At 48.5% G+C, this 23,253-nt stretch overlaps 1 protein-coding gene across 3 annotated transcripts in view; it reads right to left on the bottom strand.

Annotated features, from left to right (window-relative positions):
• LOC116845662 (myocardin-related transcription factor B) overlaps positions 1 to 23,253 on the bottom strand; it is a 232,522-nt gene that overhangs the window by 152,877 nt on the left and 56,392 nt on the right. Inside the window, exon 1 of one of the 3 annotated variants that reach the window (XM_032818651.1) lies at positions 1,831 to 1,851. The exons of the other annotated variants lie outside the window; for them this stretch is intronic. The gene's annotated coding sequence lies outside the window, so the exon portion shown is untranslated. Of the gene's footprint in view, positions 1 to 1,830; positions 1,852 to 23,253 lie in introns of those variants that run through there. 3 annotated transcript variants of the gene reach the window in all.

The raw sequence follows: 23,253 nt of genomic DNA, 5'->3' as shown, positions 1-23,253 counted from the left end.
AGCGGCCCAAAATTTCACTGTCGTAAATGATGGTGCAGAGTCCCCATACACAGAATCCAACTCATCTTTGATTTGCGTAGGCGTATTGCCTTTCAAAAACAAATATTTAATGACAGCTCGATACTCGATTTTGTCCATTTTCACAAAAACACTCACATCAACTTACTCAAACGACTGTTACATAACAACTGCGAGTCCAAAATGGCTGAAACTTCGGTGAGTAACTGTCAACAGATGAACAACGAAATTCACTAGCTTTTATTTACAAGTGCTGCTATCTTCACGTTGAGGTCGGAAACTTTTCAGACCACCCTCGTATATATATATATATATATATATATATATATAACAAGAAGAACAGTCGCACTCCGCCAGCGATTGGTCAACGGGAAATTAATACATACAGATCTGAGATCTCGGTTATGTGTCGACGTTAAGAAAACGAGAACAACCTGTGACGTCTCCCAACGTGGAAACAAAGGTCCTTGTTCCGTGGATTCTCTCTCGTCAATAAAAGTGCCTGTAAGTGCGACTTATAAGTCTTTTGATTGATTTATAAGCACACTTGTGGAGGCACTCTCATCGATAAAAGAGCGTTTCAGAGTAGTGATCAAGGAGACAAACGTGTCTTATCTTCAAAAATAGAGAAATTTCCCGGTGCAGTTTTCGATCAGAGGACGAGATCGATCGTGCACCAAGGAGAGCCTCCGATGCCTATGTCGGGGAGCATCGGTTAATATATTAACCGCCGTGGAGTAGAAACGTGACAAGGTAAAGGCGTCCTGATGCTCCACGAAACGTCTCGATTCCGGCGAAATTACAGCGCGCTACAGAGAGAATCCCGAGAGAAGAGCCCATGGACCGTCAGCCACGTGGCCGCGGTTGCTAATGATTTAACGAGCCCGTGGCACGCGATGGGCGTGGATTACGGCAGGAGATTCGAAAATTAAGATGTAACCCGACACGAATACCAGCCGAGCCTTCTATCTTTTGCGGAATCTCCCTTAATGAGAGTCACGGAAACGTCTGCCTCGAGTCCGTAGTTACCGCGACGGGCGAACTCTGCGGAGCTGAGCCTTTTACGATCAATTTCATTCATTGTGATGCGATGTTTGCGTTTTATTGAAAATCCAGTTTATTGCGAGAGATATTCAGTAAGAGGATCCGAAAAGATTCGTCCCTCTCACGTAAAATTGGAGACTCACATTTGAAGAAATTAACTTCTTGCGCGATCGCAATTGCAATTACATAGAAAATATACCATTCACCCTAAATCTCTTTCATTTCTTTTCTTGCTACGTGTATTGTACAAAATTTCAATCAACAAGGAAAAAGATTTCCTTCCAAAGATTTGAAAATTCTTGAAAAAATAAACGTTTTGCGCGATCGTCACGACATAATTGCATAAGAAATGTACCGTTTCACCCTGAATCTTTCTCCTCCTCTCTCTTTCCCTTCCTGTCGGAAAATACAGCAAATAATGCAGCAAAATCTTCGTCGTTCGACGGGAGGAAAAATTACGCGCGAGTCACGCTCACGAGAGCACACGCTGGTCGCGTAGAAACAGCCGTCGATCACAACCGCGGGCGTAAATCATAAGCGACGTTAACGGCCAATAAAGCTGAAAGGGTTCTTTCCTCGATCCCTATCTCCGAGACTCGCGCGCGGCTACCGCGTCACACTGCCGCGCGGTCGACATGACGGCGCTGAAAAATCTCGGGCGCCTAGATTTATCCCGCGGCTCAATTTCGAAAGGTTACGCGCGCCTTACAGAAGCCGCCACGATCCCGAGTCGGATCGCTGCCGTCGTCGGTCGATAGGGTATAATACCTGGTTTGTCACCTTGAGGCGATCGGCCGTAGGTTGGGCGTAGGCAGGCAGCTACGTTTCCCCACCAGCTCGATCATTCGACCGATCGATCCTCCCTATTGGACGATCCTTTCTCAGCCGCCTTATTCCCGTCCGCTCCTTTCCGATTTCAGACTTTTCGCGATTTTTGCCACGCTCCAGTCGGCCAAAGTCGCCGCGCGCGGCTCTCCTTATTCGACGACGCGTATTATCGGGCCGTTCCCGCACCCGCGACACGTGACGACCGATTCTGCCGCAATTTGCCGCGATTTACCGTGATTTCGACGGCCGGATATGCACGGCGATTCGGGAATCTTAACCGGCGGCGGATCAGCGCGCCGACGTCGCGGTCGCGACGCGCGCGCGTCTTCGCGGATGCACTTTGTCTCTTTCCTCTATTTGTTCGGATCTCTCCTCTTTCTCCTCTTTCCTTTTCCTTCTTGCAGAACGGCACTGCAACACTGGCCGGTCGGTGTCGATCGCGTGGCACCTCCCGAGAGGGATCGCGACTCTCGATTCTTCCGAAGCTTGGGAAGGGCAGAGACTGCCTCTGCGACGACCCACGCGACGGGTTCTGCCTCCGCGCCTACCTCTGCCTCCGCAATTTGCGTCTAACGGATGTCCGCGATATCGCGGATTAGAGATGACTAAATTCGCTTGGGACGCTCAGGTCTCAAAAATTCTATTCTCTTGATCCGCGATACCCACGCGTAACGAGCAAGATTTCAACCCGAAAGCGAACTGCCTGTTCGCCGAAGAAGACTCCGTCTTGTTCAAGACTCGCAATTGAATTTTAACCGCGAGAAAATGTCCGCTAGTCGCTCGAACGATCGCATCCTTTCACTTCCGCATCAGACGGAGAAGCGTCGCCTTATTACTCTCGGCACACCCGTTAGACGTTAGCAAAATACTTCCACGCCGCGAGGAGATACCTGTTCATAAGGCGGCAAATTATGGCTACGCCGTCGACCGCGGAACGGACTCGCGCACGCCGACGCATTCACCTGTATGACGTAGTCCACCGGATCGGACGCGCGCGGAGCCACTAGGACTGCCGATTAGCGATCGTGGGCGACGATCGGCACTCACGGAGGTGGAAAGGCGCCGTAGAAAAAATGACCCGAGAGCGACGGCGGTGTAAAACTAGTCGATGACGTGGTACACTCGGGACTTCTCTCTCTCCTATTATCGGAGGCGTCTCGCCAGTCGAAATGTCGAGGCTGGTGCACGTTTTTCCGCCGGTTCCCGGGAAACGAAGGAGCGGACGCGCGTGGAAAACACTAACAATCGCGTATCTCGACAGAGAAAGCGTGATTTATTTAGCTCTCTACACTGAGAGAAAAATTATCTTAAAATCAACAAATATTTCCTTGGTGGGTGCCATTAACATATTTACTTAAATCTACATTCTCTTTACTTAAATCAAATATTGTTTACTTAAATCAAGTAAACAATATTTGATTTAAGTAAAGAGAATGTAGATTTAAGTAAATATGTTAATGGCACTCACCAAGGAAATATTTGTTGATTTTAAGATAATTTTTTTCTCAGTGTAGGACGCATCCCTTCGAGCGAGATGACACAAAATTATGAGGACTATTAGGACAGTGAGGATAATTTGTCCGCAATTACGCTGGACTTGGCTTCCAGTTCACGTTTCTTGCTAAATTTATCTCTAACGTTTCGTGAAAATTTCTGTTCGTTAAATTAAGCAGAGTAGTCTGATAAACACTCCAGAAGTAGTGTCTCTCTATAATTATCTTATACACGAGGAGAGAAAACTTTGTAACCGAGGAATAAATCCACATTCTGCAGTAATTTATCTCTTCATTTCATATATGCTATTTATATTTCAGGAATTGTCAAATACATAATTAAAAAAGATTGTCCCTCATCGAAATAAACCTTACTATAACAGTCTATTCCTACATTACTAGAAATATTGTAAAATAAAAAAGATTTCATACGAAAAGAAGACTGTATAATATATAGTCCTCATGTGGTGACAACTAAAGCGAAGATAATGAGCTCCAGGCATGCTATGACACTTGAAGAAACTAGTCGGAAAGAAAGAAAATCCCCGCGATTTCAGTGCCGGGTGGTGATCGAAGGGTGGGCGATTAATTCGCGACTTCTCTCGGCGCGGCCGCGCGAGCAGTGATTTATTCCAGACTGAGGAGATGCCGCCGCACGATAGTGGAAGTAGTGCAGCCGGCAAAAGGAAATGCGCGCGTGTTCTGCACGCGTATCGCGCGCGGAGAAGAGCGCCAAGGACCGCGCCGTTCCGTCCGGCGTCGCGTCGTCCGCCGTGTTATCGGTGAAAAAGTTCACTCGCGGAGTTGGCCGCGATTTATCTCGACCGGTCGCACACACGCCCAGCCGAGCGTGGGGACGCGGAGCAGGCGGAGGACGAGGCTCGCTCACGAGTAAACACGTGTTAAGGTGGTGTATCCGACACCATAAAACTGGAGCACTTGATTTTACTGCCTGTCGCGGGCGCGCGCGTGCATGCAGACGCATACGCGCGCGGCTTCTCTCTCTCTCTCTCTCTCTCTCTCTCTTTCTCTCTGTGAGAGATGAAATAAAATAAAATCAGATAAAATAAAACAAACCTTAGGCGCAACAAACGGGCGTGAACGAACGGAGCTTCGCAACAAGGCGTACGCGCGCGCGCACCGCGCCTGCGACTTTTTTATTATCGATATCTCTCGCGGCGACGTCGCAGGCTGCCCTTCCTTAAGGCCGCGCCGCAATAAAATTCGCGATATTTACGACCCGCTCGGCGAGATTTCGAAAACCGTTTCCCAGCGACTCTCGCCACGTCCGCGGCAGATTCCGCCCGTTTTATTCGCCGGCAAGAACGCCGAGGAGAGGCGCGCGGCGTTTTCGAAAATAATTTGTGGCTCCTACGCCGGAGTGGCCGAAGTTCGCCGTATTTTTGTGCGAGGGAAGGACCCGCCGCCGTGTCGAGAGGAATCGTGCTCGTCGTGCGCGACTGCGATAAAAATGTTATTTGTTACATCATAGGGATATGCCTGCGGGTCTCGGGTCGGCGAAGAATTCTTCGGCGAGAGAATAATATGCGGCAACAAAACATGCGCGTTAACGAAAAAAATTTAGCATTTAATGAATTAAAGCTCATCGTCGTGTCGCGAGTTCCTCCTACACAAAAAGATGGTTGATCCAACTAAAATTATTTTCAGGGTCCCCCAACCACATGTTTTGGTTGTTCTAAACGCGAAAGTGGTAGTAGTTACATGCACATAAAATTATTATCACTAACATTATGGTAGAATTTAATAAAAGTGGTTTTCTCAGTAATAATTTACAATGATTGTTTTTCCATGTGATCACTCTCTTAAAGTGAATCAGTGAAACATCATTGAAAGCAGTAAATATACATTGATTTGCAGCTATACAGCACTGAAACTGTTCAGTACTACATTTATAATTGATATCAGTGACTATTCACTGATTCACCTTAAGAGAATATAGTCACAAATACCAAGCATTTTTTCTCAGTGTAAGATGAATGCATCATTACAGACACATTGTTTCCGAATCAGTCATGTCAACTTTGGTTATCCGGATAATAATGACGGAAGGTCTCGTTACATTGACAGAATTATTTGTGACAAGTAGTTTTGAAATCAGGACTCGCGGTCCTCCTTCTGCCATCGTTTTCGCGCTCGTTCGCCATCTAGTAAGTCCGAATGTGCGAAAGCGACTTACACACACAGACAGACACATAAGCGACTCGGCGGCTTCCAAGAAAGTTTTGTCATTGCGGCAATGGAGCCTTTTCGTTTTTTCCAGCTAATTTCCCAACCTTCTGCCCGTACGCGCTCTTTACGCGCCGAGTGCTCGCTAACCGTGAGATTCGACGAGTTCGCGCGAGTTTCCTTAATCCAATGTAACTGCGCGCCGTGATGCAACCGTCCGACAGCTGGCGGCGAAAAGAATGCACATTCTGGGAGTGTTCGCCCGCAATTATGTGCGCGCGGATTCGTTGCGTCGATTCTTTTTTTTCTCCTCATTACGCCCAACTATTTCTTCCGCGAGATATTTTTTAATTATTTATCCCCACCTATATGTTGTACGGTTTTCTCTTTTTATACGAGTTCCTTCCAATTTCACTGTTTCTTTCTATTATTCTCTATGTTTCTCTCTCCATTATTTTACTATGTTCTCTCTCTAGCAGTGCAGGGATAGAGAAGGTCTGTAAGGTTTATCTCGCTAAGGGATATAGTAAACTAAAAACGCAGTATTTTTTTAAAAGCACATTTCAGTCCTTAAGATACAAGTAGCACATACGAAATGAAATGATAATGAAATGTTGCAGAATGCCGGTGTATTCCTCAGTTACAAAATTCCAAAATTTTGTTTGCTACAAAATTCTCCCCGTATGGATATGTATATATACACTAAAAAAATATATTAAACAATACTCGGTTTAAATGAAAAGAATTTTGATTTATGTAAATATGTTAATGGCATTTAATAAATATTTGTTAATTTTCAGGTATGTTTTTCTCAGTGTAGGTATATGCAGGTTCGAAATCAATCGTTGCGACGCTTTGAGTCATGTGTTACGCGATACGTATACAAAAAAAACGTCGTTTTACATAATTTTGATTGGACGATCCCGTATATTTATCCGACACTGATGATAACAACGAAGGAAAGTTTCAGGGGGAGAATGAGCATTGCTCACGCGTCGCTCCGCACTTCGCGTCGCTGACTACGCGTTACAAGACCAAAAATACGCGCGTGAAAGGGTTAAGGTCTAGCTAACGCAACGATTCATTTACTCAGAACACATCTGTTTCACTCTGTATACATTACTGCGTTCTACGAAATCGCGGTCGTGTCGACACGAGCACGCGAGATCGAACGAACGAGCGAGCAAACGAACGAACGAACGAACAAACGATCGATCGATTCGACGCACGTACAACCCCTACGTTCCAATTTCCAGGTAAAAACGACACGCAATCGAGCCGATCCAAGTGCAGCACTTTCGTCGCCGGGAATTAATCGCTGATTAAGGCAGACAAGGTTAATCGTCGAATGATTCAGCCGTGAGTAAAGTGTCCATTGGCATCGACGACGATCGCTGCGGAAAGCGAGAGGAGCAGAAGAGGCGAGACGAAGAGATGCGGTGGGTCAAAGGAAAAAAAAAAAAAAAAAGGAACGCGGTTGCTGAGATAATTAAAACACTCTTCACCGTCATGTCTTGTTTTTCTCTAATGCGGTTGCTCACGGTGTTACGTAATGACGATGTTATTCATAATTTTAATATTATTCACAAGTCGTGGGCGTATATATAATGCGCTCTACCGAGTTGAGACCGCGATGTTGCGGACGCAGCGATCTCGATTTCGATTTGTCACGATGATTAACCCTCCAGCCTCACAATGTCGAGTCTGTGAGATCCGAACGAGTATCCGATCGCTCATCAACATTCAAAGGGCCTGGAAGAATTTCAACGTAGTGCGCGAGTCTGCAGATCTTGCTTTATTAATATATAAGTAATGTAATAAGCCTTAGGCATATTACATTACTTATACACTGAGAAAAAAATATTGAAAAAATAGAAAATATTAATTTCGCGGGTATCAATAGCATATTTATTTGTACTGATATAAAATATTTTTTGAATGAGCGAATAATACATTTCTTTCAAATTTTCTTAAGACCTTAGCTCCTCGTGAAAGAGTAACTATTTATCACATTTAAATGAAAAAATTTAGATGAATATGTTAAATCAATACCCATCGAATGAGTACTTTTTATTTTTTAGATATTTTTCCTCTCAGTGTAGCTGAGACTTTTTGGTATCTCTGGCGAAAAGTGTCCAAAGATATTGATTTCCAACAAAGTTACACACGGCAGTTCAAAGTTGTCTGACAGAGCCGGGCTGCACTGTACGTCCCAAACAGTATGACTGCACACGGAGTGCTAAATAAACTTGTGGTGATGAAATCGCGCGATTACAAGAGTAAGATCAATTTCTGCCGTTCGTGGCGTCGGACATTGAAGTCGCCGGCTTCGTAGCGGCTGTCAGCCACGCACGGGACGTCGGGGAGAGGATCGAGCGCGTATCGACTTTCGAAGTGCGCGAGCACGGCACCAGTTTCGAAAATATTCGGGCGGCGCGGCGCAGAGCGGCGAGTCACCGGCGATTGCGAAAGCCCCTGCCGGACGGAGAGAACATTTGCTCTAATTAAGCGCGCTCAATTGCGCGAGCGCGATTTACGGGCGGCGTGAGTGTTGAAAATTCGCGAATTTCGCTTTAACGAAACGCGCTTAATTTGGGCCGCCGTTTCGCCACAGTAATAAAGCGAAGTGGACCGATAAAAGAGAGGCAGGGGAGGTGTCCGTTTTTTTTTTTCGACTGTCCATCGTGGACCGTGCTCTGTAATAAAGGCGGCTTCCTCCTTTGCCCTGCCCCATTGTCTTTACCCTCCTCCTCCTCCTCGTCTCTTTTCTGCCTCCGCGACTCGTTATCCGGTCAAGCCGAGCCGCGCGCTCTGCGCCGCGCCGTCTCTACGTTTCTCTCTTTTCTGTGCGCGCTTTCTGCCACGTCCCGTGGGCCCTCGGCGTAAGAAAAGTTACCGACACTGTTAAGGGTCATTTTGCCGCGCGGAGTCGCCTTCGTAAAACGGCTCGGATCGCCTCCCTGGCCGTAAAAATGGCATTTAGGGCCGTAATATGGCCGACTGACTCACGCGGCCATTTAACATTGTGCGCCGGCCACGTCGTCGTCATCGATGTTTCGTAGTCTCCGATTTCCGAACGTGTCGGGAGGCACGATGCGATGCGCGTTTTCCCACGTAATCGGCGAGTTGGGGATGTTCGAAGGTTCTCCGAGAATCGCGCACGTGGCTCGCAGTCGAGAATGGAGTGTCGCGAATCCCACTCGCGGTTTCTAAAGAAGACCTCTCGGCGAAGCTAGTGAGCTAAATAAGAATCGCAAGAGGTTGTGATGTAGGTTTTGGAATGTATATCAAGATAGAAACTAAATGCAACATTGAGGTCGAACGAGTAGGATCGAAATTTCGATTCGAGCAGCGGGAGGATTTCAGTGTGTAACGATTTAATTAAATGAAATAAAAGCACCGTGCGCTTTCCTCACCGACCGTCGTCGTTGGCATGCCATCCCGGCGGAAGATAAAGACACTATGCCGGGTTATACCCGCCGATTTATCCGCACCGCCAATTAGCGTGGAATGTAATTCACGGGGCAATTATTTTTGATACCCGTTACACACAGCGACGTGTCGACAGCCGCGCGCGGCACGTTCGACCCCCGTCTCGGGGCCCCTCGCGAGGTAATTGTGCAGTTTTCCCAAAGTGTATTTTTCCCGGCGCGCATCGTGGGAAAAAGTGAGAAAGTCGCTCTCGACACACTCTCTCCTTCGCTCCCTAACCTCTGCCCCTCACGATTTCCGGTCGGGAAGGCGTCTACGCGCCGAACACCGTCGCCACCGCCGCTCAGCGCATCTTTCTGCTCCCTCTCCCTCTCCTCCTTCTTCTCCCTCCGCGCGGAGAATCCGGCTCGATGCATTCGGCGGCGGTGCCGGGACTCGTTGCAGTTCTGGTTTCTGGTACTGGATTCTGGACCGCCGCCGTCGGACGGGGCCCCGATTAAAATGGAAACAAATGAAGTTGGACGTAATGAGGTCCTGCGGTGAGGGAGAACCCGTTCTTTAATTTATTCCCCCTCCCCTCCCGTCCCGTTGCGGGCTCGCCCTGCTTATCTTTCTCTTTCTTCTCGCGGCGCGGCCTCTCCTCCCCGTCCTCTCTTTCCTTTCCCCGGCCCTCTTCCTTTCCCTCCGGCATCCGTTCGTCGGAGGGCTCCTCTCTGGCTCCTTCGAACGTCCGCCCGGGAGAGATCCAGTTTTCCCGAGCGTGAATCTCTCTCTCTCTCTCTCTCTCTACCGCGCGAAATATCTCTCGTCTACGAATCTTCTCTTCGAGGTGCATTGCTTTTGCGACAGGCGATTAGACGCCCGTGGATCTTTGCAAATGAATTTGCAAGAGAGGAGGAAATTTAATGTCCATGTAATTTCCTGTGTAAAATTTGACTCGACGCGGTATTTAAACTCGGGACTCGGAGCAGCGCGGTGTATCTGTGAAATTAACACGCGCCCACATAGCTCAGAGGACGGCGGCAGCGACCGCTGCTGCTGCTACCGATCGTTTCCTATATGTACGAGGAGCGAAACCGATTCTCCCGATCCCTCGACAATGGGTTCCGACCGGGCCAGTTGACATTATAAATCGCAATCAGCGCGCGCGCTACCGCAAGAAAAAGAATGAGCAGAGAGTGAAGCCGTACGCGCGAAGATAAGCGGGAACGAGGTGGAGAAAAGAAGATTCATTACGTAAACTCTCTCGCAGAGAAGGAGAGCGACTCTGCCGCGTAAGAAACGAATTTACAGACGCTCCTCAAAGACGAAGCACGCGCGATGAAAAGTGTAATTGCTGAGGCTCAGGGCCGGTTATAAATTTTCAACAATCGCCCCCGCAATAATTCTCTGTCCTCCTGCCTCTCTCTTCCCTCCCGCGGTCAGGAAAACATTTTAAATATCAAACGCGTGTATTTGCAGAGCGGAACGAAGAATAATATTCGCGTAGCGACGATTATACTTCGCTCGCCGTGCGGAAAAAAAGAAGAGGAAAAAAATCGGCAACGACGTCGATGATAGAAACGGACCTCTCTGACGTAAGATGGAAAAACAGAGAGAAAAGAGGAAGAAGAAATAGAATAGAGTTTATTATCCCCTCCAAATCCTTAAGTGCATGAGAAAAGGAGGAGAAAAGGGAGCGAAAGAGACAGAGAGAGAACGTGCGGTTAAAAATACATCTTTCGAGGCCGATTTGTCCCTCTTAGCAAGCTAATTAATAGCTAAGTCATATGTTTGTGTTTGCTTTTCTTCCAAATTACACAAAGGCAGACATATGATATGATTGTTAGGTAGCTCACCGAGAGGCTGGAAAAATCGGCCCTTTGGCGGGCGAGCCGCGCTCGCAGGATTGCCTATCGGAATTCCGCCGTGCGATATTGCGGCAATCTCGCACGTGCCTGAGTGCCACGCTAGCGGGACGTTACGCGCACGATAACCTTCGTACGCGAATCCTCTCTTGCGTACACACTCATAAATAGGTATATCGGCGCATATCGGCGTATATCCCCGCGAACGAAAATACACGCCGCTCGAGACGCGAACCAATCTCGATCCCCTAAGTAAATAAAACAAATCGTTACCACCTATCGGCGGAGTGGGTCGTGCACGCGAGTTGCGCGAACGCGCTCGCGATTTACTCCGCTTATGTAATGTACACACAATTCAGGTACACTCGCATCAAGGACGACACGCGCCGTTTCTATCCCGATGTCGAAAGTAATATTTGCGATGTGCCGCGACGACGGCTGCGACGGCGACGGCGATGACAAGCCGGGTTGAGTCGAGTCGGCGTTTCGCAAGAAAATCGCTACTTTTTCCTACACGGAATCGTCGTACATCGTCGGATGATGGATGCCGGCAATCGAGATCGCTAACCGTAACGGCATTCCGTTCGCTTCGTGTAATGGGTCGGATAACTCGCATCTATCACACTGCGACCCGCGTCGAGTGCACTGCGGGCGGAAAAAGGGATTTTTTAGCGACGGCTTTCGGGAAAAAATGAATCTCGGTAAATCTCCCGCCCGTGTCCGCGCACACTGCGACGTGAAGCCACGAGAGGAGCGGTCGCGCTCGCGGGAACGGCCAGAGACAGCAGTGATCAATTACGAAGGGGAAACGAGCGAGCGAGCGGCGGTCTCGCGAGGCGAAATTCAATTGCGTTAGAAAAACAGGCTGATCCGCTCGTCACGAGCGCGATACGGCTGTCTGGCGTAAACCAGCAGCGTCGCTGGCTACTACCAAGTTCGGGTTCGTACGCTTCCTCGTGCGCTTTCGCGAAGCTTCAGAGGCACCATCGCCGAATCGAGCATTCTTCACACCGCGCGATACGAATCTCCATCCGTCGATATGTGGCCGGTCGAACATGTGGTTGGACGCAAGGAGAGGCGTGACACCATGTAGACCGAGTGGCGAGAGAGAATAGTTTCGGCCGAGCCGCGTAAGTAGAAACGCCCTCGTCGGCGCGGCCTACCAGTAGATACAGACCGCCGCTGGTCATCCGCGCGCGTAAAAGTGAGCCGCCGCCGTTGGATCGGCCGGGTAATAGGCGTTGGATGCCTGGCGATTGCGTAAAGCCCGGTAATTATACTTATTAGACGACGTATATTGCGACGAGAAGTCGCCAAGTCAAAAATCGATCGCGTCAAGAACTGCCAAAACGTACAGACGGAGACTCACTGGCAAATAAACCTATAACCAAAAGGTATACTCCGATTTCTTTCTAATTTGGCACAAATGTAAAAGTACAAAAAATATTTAGGTCATATTTCTTCATTTGGCCCACTTTGACGGGCAGCTCGTAGCTTTTTAATGTTCTCACGCCTATTATCAACAAATACAACAAAAATGCATAGGAAATAAAATTGAATACAAGATATAGTTAAATAATTTTAAGAAAATCGGCATAGCTGAGATACGAACCATTCTACATTTCCGAGATTCCAACCGAAATATTTTTAATCTGTGCTAAATTAGTCAAAAATGTTTCGAATCTCGGCCAAACCGAAAAATTATTTGTATAAATAATTTTTTTCAATTTTTTACGTTTTATTTAAACATTTTATTATTTATACGAGTAATTTTACACATTTGACGTCATATTCATAATCAGCAAACCTGAAATGCCTATATCTTGTATTCAATTTTATTTCTTATCAATTTTTGTTGCACTTATTAATGATAGGAAAATTTTCGTGGTAAAATATGAAATTCCTTCTGATTTACTTAAACTATTGCATTTTTATTAAACTCATTCAGTACATACGAATTAGATACACATTTTATATTCTATGTTTCCAAAATTCTTCCAAGAAAGTAGCAGTAAAAAGAAAAAATCTACATAAATCTATTAAAAAAATTTCATTCTGAGATTTTTCGAGAATCGCGCAGTTATTCTAAATCACTACTGAAAAGGTTGAAAAATCTGCTACATTTTTAGCAAAATTTGCTATGTTCCTTAGCAAGATAGACGTTACTGATCTATTTCTGCACTGCTGGAAACATAGTAAAATTAAAAAGAATTTTATATGAAAAAAAAGAAACTATAATATTCTCTCTGTTTGCAATCTACAGATCCGAGATACATTCTATACACCCGTCAAATTTCATGCTCGTTTCGAGCGCGATTGAAATCGAGTGGAAAATGACGAATTACATGCTGCGTTCACACAGTCGCGTTCGAAAGAAGTCGAAGCCTGACCGCTGTTGAAATTACGCACGAGCCGGGTCTGCGTGTCGGCTGAGCGATATCGCCTCTCCGTGAACGCGCCGCTTAAGCGTTGCATCAACGTTGCGCGCAAATTGCGACAAGCTCCTCCGATCGCAGGAGATGATCGCGCGATTGTCGCGTTTGGGCGTGCGACGATCATCGACGAGCTGTTTCTCGGTGTCGTTAATGTAACTGTTACGATCTTAGAGCCCAACGTCCACCTTCTTACGCAACCGCGTACACACGCATGCGTATATGTGTGCGCGTGTGTGTATGACTACATGCACGCACGTGCGTGACGGCGCGTCGAGGATTCAGCCGCGACTCAGATGGCACGTATCGCGTCGATAGTAACGATCGAGTGAATTTTCCACCTTAAATAGGCAAGACGACACGTCCCGCTATGGCGAAAAACGAAAGGCGCAACCTTCGCACGATCGATCTTCTTTTTCTCGCGGACTTCGCGCGAGAGAAAAGAGATAAGCAGACAGATAGATAGACAAGTGGATGGACAGATGAATATTATGCGCGTTTTCTGGCAAAAAGATCTCCCTTAACGCAAGAAATAAGCAAGAAACAAAACTAGTATAAAATTCAACAGCGTAGGAGCAAAAAGAAAACAGAGTGTACGTGCTGACGTTAACAATCTCTCAGCTATCATAGTTTCAAACAACACCTTGCTTTAAACATACTAAAATAATCTAAATTGCTTAAGATCGCTGCTGACACATATTGTTCCTAATTTTGGCAGACATAAAATAAAGAGATAGGTAGAAAACCGGCAAACAGAAAATAAATTATGCCAAAAGTAGAGGAAGAGAAAGAGGAGATTTTAGTGTATCTCTCTCCAATAAATTTGTTTTCGAAGTCACGAGTGTCGTGCGTCGAGGAAAGTAACGACATAAATCATACCTGTCGTCCCGAGAGATCAAAGTAAAAAATCGACGAAAATGCTTAAGCGAAGAGATAAGATCGATTAAAGGTGAAATTTGTCATCCTCTTGGCGACTCTCGTGCATTTCTCTCGCAACGTAGCCTACTCCTTGCGCTCGGACGTGGTGCGTTTTCTATCACGAACAAATACCCGCGGATCCTGTCGGCGGATCAAGTTGTCACAACAATGATCGCCGCGCGACGCGGATCACCTTTCCGATTTATTCTTAGATCCCTTCAGACTTTCTCCGCGCTCATACACACGTATCCGCCCCGTGCCGAGCGCGTCGAGCGGCGGGCGTTTCGTAAAGTCATGCTAATGAAGGATGATTATGCCAAAACACGCGTTATCGGCGTCTTCGATCTGGCCACGTGAAATCGGTGATCGACTGCTGGTCATGACGAGTCATTGACGTTTACATCTACCGTTACAGCGTAATTACACGCCGTACAGAATGTTGCAACGTAACTCCCTGCTCGCGCACGCGTTCGCGATCGACGCCGCGCCTCGCCTCACCTCGCCTCATCTCGCCTCGTTCCGCGAAAAGTTCGCCCGTCGCGCGATATAGATACACAAAAGCGCGCAGCCGGAAAATTCCGAGGTATTCGATGTTTCGTTACTTGTCTCGTTAGCCGCGATTAATTACGAGCCACTCCACTAACGACCACCATTTCCAACGCCTCCTTCTCCACCTTCCCTCGCGTTCTCCACAACTCCGCGTCTCTCCTTGTATTCTCCCCCTACCAAGAGCTTAGAGAGCGACTACTCGACATAGAGAGAGAGAGAGAGAGAGAGAGAGAGAGAAAGAAAGAGTGAGATAGAGAGATAGGAAAGAGTCCGGTGTGCATCGAGCTACTGTCGCGCTGGCCTCGATTTGTCAACTCATTAGACAAATCCCAAGTAGGAACGAGAAGTGTCGGTTCGCTCGGGTTCGCCGCCGAGCCGCTGTCTCTCTGTCCCGCACAGGACAGACACACTTTCATTATCGTCATAAATAAATGCCTTCGCATTACCCCAGCGCGTTGAGCGCAATTCGAAAAAAATTCCCCCCTCTAAGATATTCATAAATCATTGGACTCGCGCGCTAAACAACGAGAGAGAAAGAGAGACAAAGAGCCAAGAGAGACACAGGCGACGCGTATTAACAGTAACCGAGAGCCGGCGTTTGACACGTGTCGTACTTTAAGCACGTACAGCCCAAAGGATGAATAAGGATTATTCCACGTCGGATAAAGGTGTACGACGGGAGCGATAGTTTCGGATTTTAATTCTCGCGGATTGTAACTGTCTCCATGCGACGTGTCGCCGGTATTGGTGATAAATTGTTCGGCGTAGAGCCGCTCTCTCGACGCCGATCGACGTCGACGTCCGACGCGCGAGTCCGTGCCGGCGCTTGCTCGGAATATACGACGGCATTCACGAAATATACTACGAAATTTATGTGCACCGCGTATACGTATATATACGCGGCCGCATAACCGTAATAAACACGTGGCCTTCGTGGCGCATCGGTTCCGGTTTACAGCGCGACCGTGTGTATATATTACTTAGCGAATTTGACAGCTCGCGCGCATACCGCGCCCCGGCCTGCTTTTCCACTGCGCGCGATCGATCGATCGTGACGCGCACGGTCCACCTTCAAACGATATCTTAATTGCACCGACGGAATTAATTCGCCGTTGCTCCGCCGGTCCGCCGTCAGATTAATCCCCCCCTCCCTCCCCCTTCCTCGCCCGGAGACGTCTCTCCTTCCTCCTCTGCCTCCACAACCTGGCCCGTCGGGGTTTCGTAATTATTTTTTCAACCACGGGAATTGGTTAGGTCGCCTTAATCTGCTTATTACGACGAGACGAAGCGTCGTGAGGCACGCCGCGCGTCCGTTAATCCAGTTCTCTCTCTCCCTCTCCCTTTCTCTCTCATCCTCGGCGCGGTCACCTTCATTACTTCGTTTAATGAAGGCTCCACAACATGAAAAACGAACGCGCCGAGCGAGCGGTTTGCACTCGAAACGACAATCCGGCATTTACGAATCCGGATTACCCGAGGCGGCCCGTCCCTATCGCCCAATTAACTGTCAATTAACGTACAAAGGTACAAATCTGCCTCCTCATCTGATCGAGGGTGCCGCGAGTTTGACAACAAGAGAGCGAGACAGAGAAGAGATCGCATGGAGAAAGAGGGGCAGTCGAACACGCGGTCGGAGAAAAGCGGAGGGTGAGATAAAGAGAGCAAAAGACGCGCGCGCGAGAGAGAGAAAGAGAGAGGGAGAGATGAAACGAGAGAGCCGAAGACAGGTGGTTTGCATACGCGTGCTCAGCGTGGACGTGCGTGCACACGCGGGCTGAATTTTAATTTTCACTCAGAGAGCCACGCCACGATGCGAGGAGGAGATGCGCGCGCGCGACGTTAAGAATCCTCGCGAGAGAGCTCTTCCGCTTTCGCGCATGCGAGCACGCGTGTGTCGTGCAAATTCAATTTACCGGTGCACGGACCGGAGAGAAACGTGGAAACGCGTCGGGGCGACGCGACGGAGCGTGCAGCAGCGCCTTGGCGTTCGTTCTCGGCGTGATCAATCGGTGTGGTTGGTTACGCATCGACTACCAGCGGCGCGCTATCAATGAACGCGCCCACGCGTTCCTCTCGGGAGAGATCGACAAGCTGTCCCTCTTTCCCTCTCGAGGTGGCCTGTCGCGGTCGAGCCGCTCGCTCGCTCGCAAGGTCGTTTAATTCTCGCGTGCGCCTTCAGAAAATAGATTTCGCGAACGCAAATGAGAGGGAGCGCATACTGGGCGCGAGCGCGGCTAGCTCGCGCGCTCTTTCTCTCCTTCTTTCTGAGTGCACGCGGCGAGAGAGTGAACGGTACGTGGCGATTGAGATTCATAATGCGCGTACGTTTGTATTACTTTGTTTCACGGGGACAGAGAACGCGTGAGACGCAGTGGGAATTCCGAGAGGTGGAGAAAGAGATGCGCGAGACTCTTCCTTTTGGGAAAAGTGCGATATTATTGGAAATGTGAGCGGACGAATTTCCATTTCAATTCTTCTGCTTTTTCGTGTAATTGTGTACTCGCGACATGCCTGGTGCGTTCGGTAACACCTCGGTCAGGATCGGGAATGTTCTTTGCGCGCGCAAGATTGCGTTTACTCGCCGGCTGTTCAGCCGCGCACCGACGTCCGCCGTCGGATTATCAATGAGCACACCCACGCGCGCGCTCAGCGCCCGTCCTCGCTCCTCTCGCGCTCTTCCCTTTCATTCGCTTCGTGAGACGAGTGTTTTTCTAGACGTCGCTACTCGCGCAATCCCGATCGGCTCGCAATTACGCGCGAATTGCCTCGCGAGCGCAAACTCGTAAACTCGACTGAGGAAAGAGCCGCGGCGCGCCGGGAAAGCTTCCTCCGTCCGCCCACGCCTGAAAATTGAGACCCCGAGGCCTCGGCATCTCGATGTCGACGATTGAAAGCGGAGGCGCGTGTGTACTGACTGCAAAGTGACGCTCTCGCTTCGGCGCACACTTTGCGCCGCCGAAAATCGTGTCCGACTGTTATTACCTCGGCGCAAAGCTGTTCGTTTGCGCGGCTTCTTCTTCGTTTATTTTCGCGCGAAAATTGATCGACCGATTTTCTCTCGTCAGTACCTCGATAATCATCGTGACACGATCTCCCCTTAATCTCTTTATCATATACTTTTCTTATTAGCGTTGGAAATATGTACAGAGCGTCCGACACAACGCGTAACAACGTGCTGGTGCGGGTAGAGAGCTCATGAAATTGAATAAGACAGTTCTCTACCATTTTGCAAATAACCACGATAATTATTCCTTTACTTTGATTCATACTTTTGATTCACACAATAACTTACTTATTATTCATGCAATAAATTACTTTTGATTCATACAATAACAATGTTAACTTTATCGTTGTTACAATAGACAAGTAAAAGAAATTACGTATGTGGTGAGCAATGCTCATTAAAAGCGCACCGCCGTTAACAACTAGCCCGGCATAATGAGCCGACCGGTTATTTCAATATGCAAGGTTAGTTCTCATTGGCTGGCCGGCACGCCGTGCGGGGTTAGTTGTCAGGGACGGCACGCTAATGTGGTCAGGCGGTTGGTCCCACCGTGCTTTAATCATGCGCGACACTTGAATTTTTCGAATGGACAATAAAAGAGCGACATAGACGCGTGCCAAAGAGATCGCCGTTTGTTTCATGTCGCTACGTCGATTCATTCACGAGTAACATTTGTTTAAAGTCGCGACATCGACACGAGATCTGGTGAGCACGGCCTTCGCGCTAGTTTGGTTCTCGCGCCGGCGCACTATGTTTCTTGCCTCTCCCTCTCTCTCTTTCCTCAAGTGAGACACGTGGTCGCGGCGAGCACGTGGCCAGAACGGCTATCCTTCTCGCCGCGGAGTGGGGATAACGAGCCGAATTCGCTGTCCCGTGCAGCGCAAGATGGCTTCCTGGAAACGATAGTAGCCGAATGTGGCTATTGTTTCCATTCATGCGTCGCGTCCTAACCTACCCCAAAGCGCGCTAAAGGGTTAACGTTGACTGATCGGGAACGCGAATCGATACAGACGTCAATAACTCCACTGGTAGACGTCGCAGCGATTTGAAACAAACACCATTGAAAAGGGGAAGTTACCGCGCTTCCGATAAACGTGAAATCGTCCGTCCGTGGAATAAAAATCAACTAGCATAACTAGCATAACTAGCATTGTACAAGTAGGAAAGACATCAGTTTTCGTGTTTGCGTTCAAGTGGACATCAATCTACGTTAGAGACCAATAGGAATGTTTGATTTATATTTGTAATTCGAAGCGTCACAGTTTAATATTTTCAACGAGTACGAAGTGCAATTTAAGAAAAAAGCGAGGAAAGCAATAGTAGTGGGAACTCTGATTCGAACATAAAGGATGTTTGAGTTTAGATATTATATGCAAGTAGAACTCGTTAGAACGAATAGAAAGATCCTCCGCCAATTTGCAGACAAGCACCATCGACGGTGCCTTTTGGTATTCGCGACGCGCAACGTAAACGCGACGCACGTCGGCAATCGCATTTGCAACGGGCATAATTACTAATTGCAAGAATGGACATTAAAAGGACGAGCGGCGGGACAGTCGCGTAAAAAGGCTCGTAAACGCTCCGCCGGAAATACGCTAAATGATATTGCCGACAGACTGCGGCGGCGACGTCCCGGCGCATAATTAATTCTGCAATCCCGCCTGTGTAAACTGTACGCCCGAGACTGCCGCGAGTTGCTTTCAAAGGGGAGTTAGGAGTGCCTCCTCTTTTTCGCGCGATCTGGCGCCACGTCGACGCCGTTCTAGCCGGAGACTCCCCCTCTCCCCCCTCCTTTCTGTGATACCACGTAGGAAGATATTTTGCGAACTAGGAAAACGACGCAGGCAATAAGGCGAATTAACACCGCCAATAACGCACCTAACAACGTCTCCTTGTCAATTTCCCGATATTACATAGCTGATTTTCTCCTTTCCTGCGAAACGCCGCGAGAGAAGAAGCGGTCGCCTACGATCTCCCGTGTGAGTTCCGGAATCGCGCGCGACTGCGAATCGGCGAGGATCGTCTCTAACAACGTCTTCTCCTGCAGGAGGAGAAAAGGCGAGGCGAGAGAAAGAAGCATATCGATTACGACAAGCGAGCCGCGTGAGCTGTCAGGCCACGGCAAACGAGTGTTTGTCATTAACGCTCGAGATCGCCCGGCGTGAATTAATATAAATGGCCGCCACTTCTCGCGCAGTCGGAGCGATCTCGACTGATTTTGTCGGGGTAATTGAATACGCGTTGATCCGCCGGGGCTGGGCCGGGCCGGGCCGAAGAAAGGAGACGACGACAACGACGAGGAAGAGGAGGAGGAGGAGGAGGGGGAGAGGTTGCTACTAGAGGGGAAAGATAAAGAGAGCGAGATCGATCCCTGGCCCGGTTTTCTCTGCACGGCCCGAAGAGGACCGGTATAAACGCATCGCGCGCGTCTCGTAGGCCCCGGCCCCGAATTATTACCGCGCGGCATGCAGATGAGGGGCACGATCGAGATATCGCGTGTACGCGGACTCGTATGTATGTACGCGTTCGAGATAAGATCGGCGCTCCGCTCCGCGTCGCTCTGAGCTTCGTGATTCGGGGGGAGCGAAAGGGAGATTCGCGACTATCGTCTGAAAAGCAGCAGACCGGCCGATGTATCCCGTTTTCGCCTTTCAGGGGCGCTTCTGCCGTCCTAGCAGCCGCGAGAGACCACGACCCGGATAATGAGCGAGAAATGCGAGAGAACCGCACGGGGAAAAAGGGCTAGTTGAATTAATGTAACAATGGCGCAACATAAATACAAATGAAGAAGACAGAATTGATTGACAGAAATCAATTGAAGAAGACAGAATTGATGACTCTTAAGAACTGAATTGTAAAGCGCTGCGCGTGGAGAATCATGCATTTCCGGAATTGCACGCGACTGCGAAATCGGCGAAGATCGTTGCTGCTGTGACGAAAGTCAGGCGAATTTGCAACATCGATAGAAAGCACTCTTGAAGATGAGTCTTTCTTTTGTTCGAGATAAGTTTAAAATAAATTGCTTCTAAATAAATATGATAAATTAATAATAGAATTATCTACTTTTTTCAATCATAGTACGATACAATACAATCGAGAAACAGTGTTTCTGCCAGAAAAAAGACCAAGTTTGAGTTCATAAGAATTTCACATATAACTTGATTCTTTTCATAAAAATTGACTTTGGTTCGTAAGAAGCAGAAATTTCGTTTCTTTCTACCAGAACGCGTTTAATTGTGTCATCGCATTGTATTCATTCAACCAGTTCTTTTTGTGAAATTAAGCAAATAGGAAGCGAGTCGCGCATCGAATAAAAACAGTCAACGATGAGTGAATCGAAAGGACTGCGTAACGTTTGAACGCTTATCGATAAGCTCCTAGTCGATGGATCGGGGGGCAGGTGTGAAAAATCGCGGCGTGCCTAATGGGCCCATTTATAAACTTAATTAAACCCTGAGCGCGAGGTCCCTCTCTGTCTCTCTCTTTCCCTTGGAACTTTCGAGCGAAACATCATTTTTCAATTGCTCGACGTCGTGTCCGTCACTCAAAGTGACGGTCGGCTAAATTATTTCGCCGGCCAGTTATTTGACGACGCGACGCGCCGCGCGGCCCGATTAATGCAAATTGATTAATTAAAACCGCACGGACCCTGACAAGTGTTTACCGCCACGCGTTCCGTAATCGCGTCGTGTGTATTCTTCGCGTGAACCTCCGCAAACATGGTAATCGCATCGTGAACGAGATCGATTGTGGAAAACTCCTCCCTCTCTCTATCTCCATCTATCTATCTATCTATCTATCTACCTCGCTCTTTCACGAACGCCGTCGGGCCTTCTTTCCCGGTCACGCTTCCGTTACGCTCGTCGTTCGTCATCGCGTTTCCGCACGTTTATCATCGCGTTTCTATTACAATGACCCGAGGCTCGCAGGCCGGCCCTGCACGGAATCATCTCTCTTTCTCTCTTTCCCGGCGTGCAGTCGTGCGGTGAATCAGCCGCTCGCTTGCCGCGGAGTTACGTAATCGGCGAACACGGTGTGCACACACAATATCTCCGTCGGATATCACTTTGTAGTCCGGCCGCGGGGCCGAGGTGCCCTATCTGATCTCTGCTCCGATGCCTTTGAGAGCGCGAAAGGGAGGAAGCTTTCGAGTTCCTTTTGCCCTCCTGCGTGCGGAGAACGACGAGTCGCCGTCTCTTTCGCTCTTTCCCTCTTCCTTCCCATCTCTCTCTTTCTCTCTCTCTCTCTCTCTCTCTCTCTCTCTCTCTCAGTCTCCCTCACGACCTATCTCTCACGCTCTCGCTCTCTCGCTCCGCTTCTGCCGCGAAGATGCGCATCGCAGCGTTCGCGAATCGATCCGAGCAACACGATCCTCGGGATGATTGAACGCTGCAGATAACGAATTTCGCAGAAGGGAAGTATCAAACCTTGTTTTCGATCGGCGCGGTTACTTCCGAATCGATGAATCAATTCGCCGCGTAACAACCGCGTCGATCTCGCCAAGGGGATCCTTACGTAATTCAATTTCCTACGCTAGAGATGAGGAGAGAAATCTGCATATCGCGGATGTGCTCGAAATTAACAACGGAGGAGGCAGGCTCGACCGGCCATGGCAATCCACGCGATTTACAACCAGCAGAGACCGAGTCGCGAAGACGTGAGGAGCGTCGGAACGCGCGATCCTCGCGAGATTATGATATCCCGGGCGAAAATATTACCCGGCGTCCGCGGTTTCGCGCGTCGCTCCTGCCGCGGCGCGTAACACGGTTGTACGCTCGATTTCCCCATAAATCAAAGTCGTCGCGCTTAAACGGTACAACGTTATCCTCGGCGCGGCACGAGAGGAAGAGGCCGCGGAACACAGAACGGGACGGACGGAGACGACGAGGACGAGCGAGAGGGAGAAAAAGGAAGACGCGAAGAATCACTCGAGTGCATTTATCGCGCGAGCATTAACCAGCTCACTCGAGGCTACGCAAACATCGCAAACACTCGTCGGTCTGACGAGATGATTGACAAACACTGCCTCTTCGAGCGACGAGGCGACGTGGTGGAGTTTGGCGCACGCACGCATCGTGGGCGATGCGTATACCGATGGCAGCGAACCGCGAGAGGATGGCTACAAACTGATGGCCGTTCGTCAAAATGTATAAAATATTCGCCATTTAAACATCGCCACCTGCCAAATTGGCGGAGTTTTAATTCGCTGAATTAAATCAATTCAAGAAATCACGACTCGACTGTTTTACGCACGAATTTACAGTATCTCGTTGACACAAAGTACCGTTGCAGATAAATTTGTCTTTCTCAAAATAATTTCAAAATAAATCACTCTCTTGCTTCTAAACAAATTAATTCAGAATTAATGAATTAATACTGGAATCTTATATTTTTTGATTAACTAGAATACGACGTGATTGATGCTCACGGTTTGAAAGCCAAATACCGAATCAATGCATCGATTTTCAACGAATCGAATTGAAATTTGGGTTTGCTTGCAG

Source organism: Odontomachus brunneus, unplaced genomic scaffold (assembly GCF_010583005.1).
Source record: "Odontomachus brunneus isolate Ranch 3 - 2012 unplaced genomic scaffold, Obru_v1 Obru_scaffold_054, whole genome shotgun sequence".
Taxonomy (NCBI): Eukaryota; Metazoa; Arthropoda; class Insecta; order Hymenoptera; family Formicidae; genus Odontomachus; species Odontomachus brunneus.
This window is presented reverse-complemented; position numbering and strand designations above follow the sequence as displayed.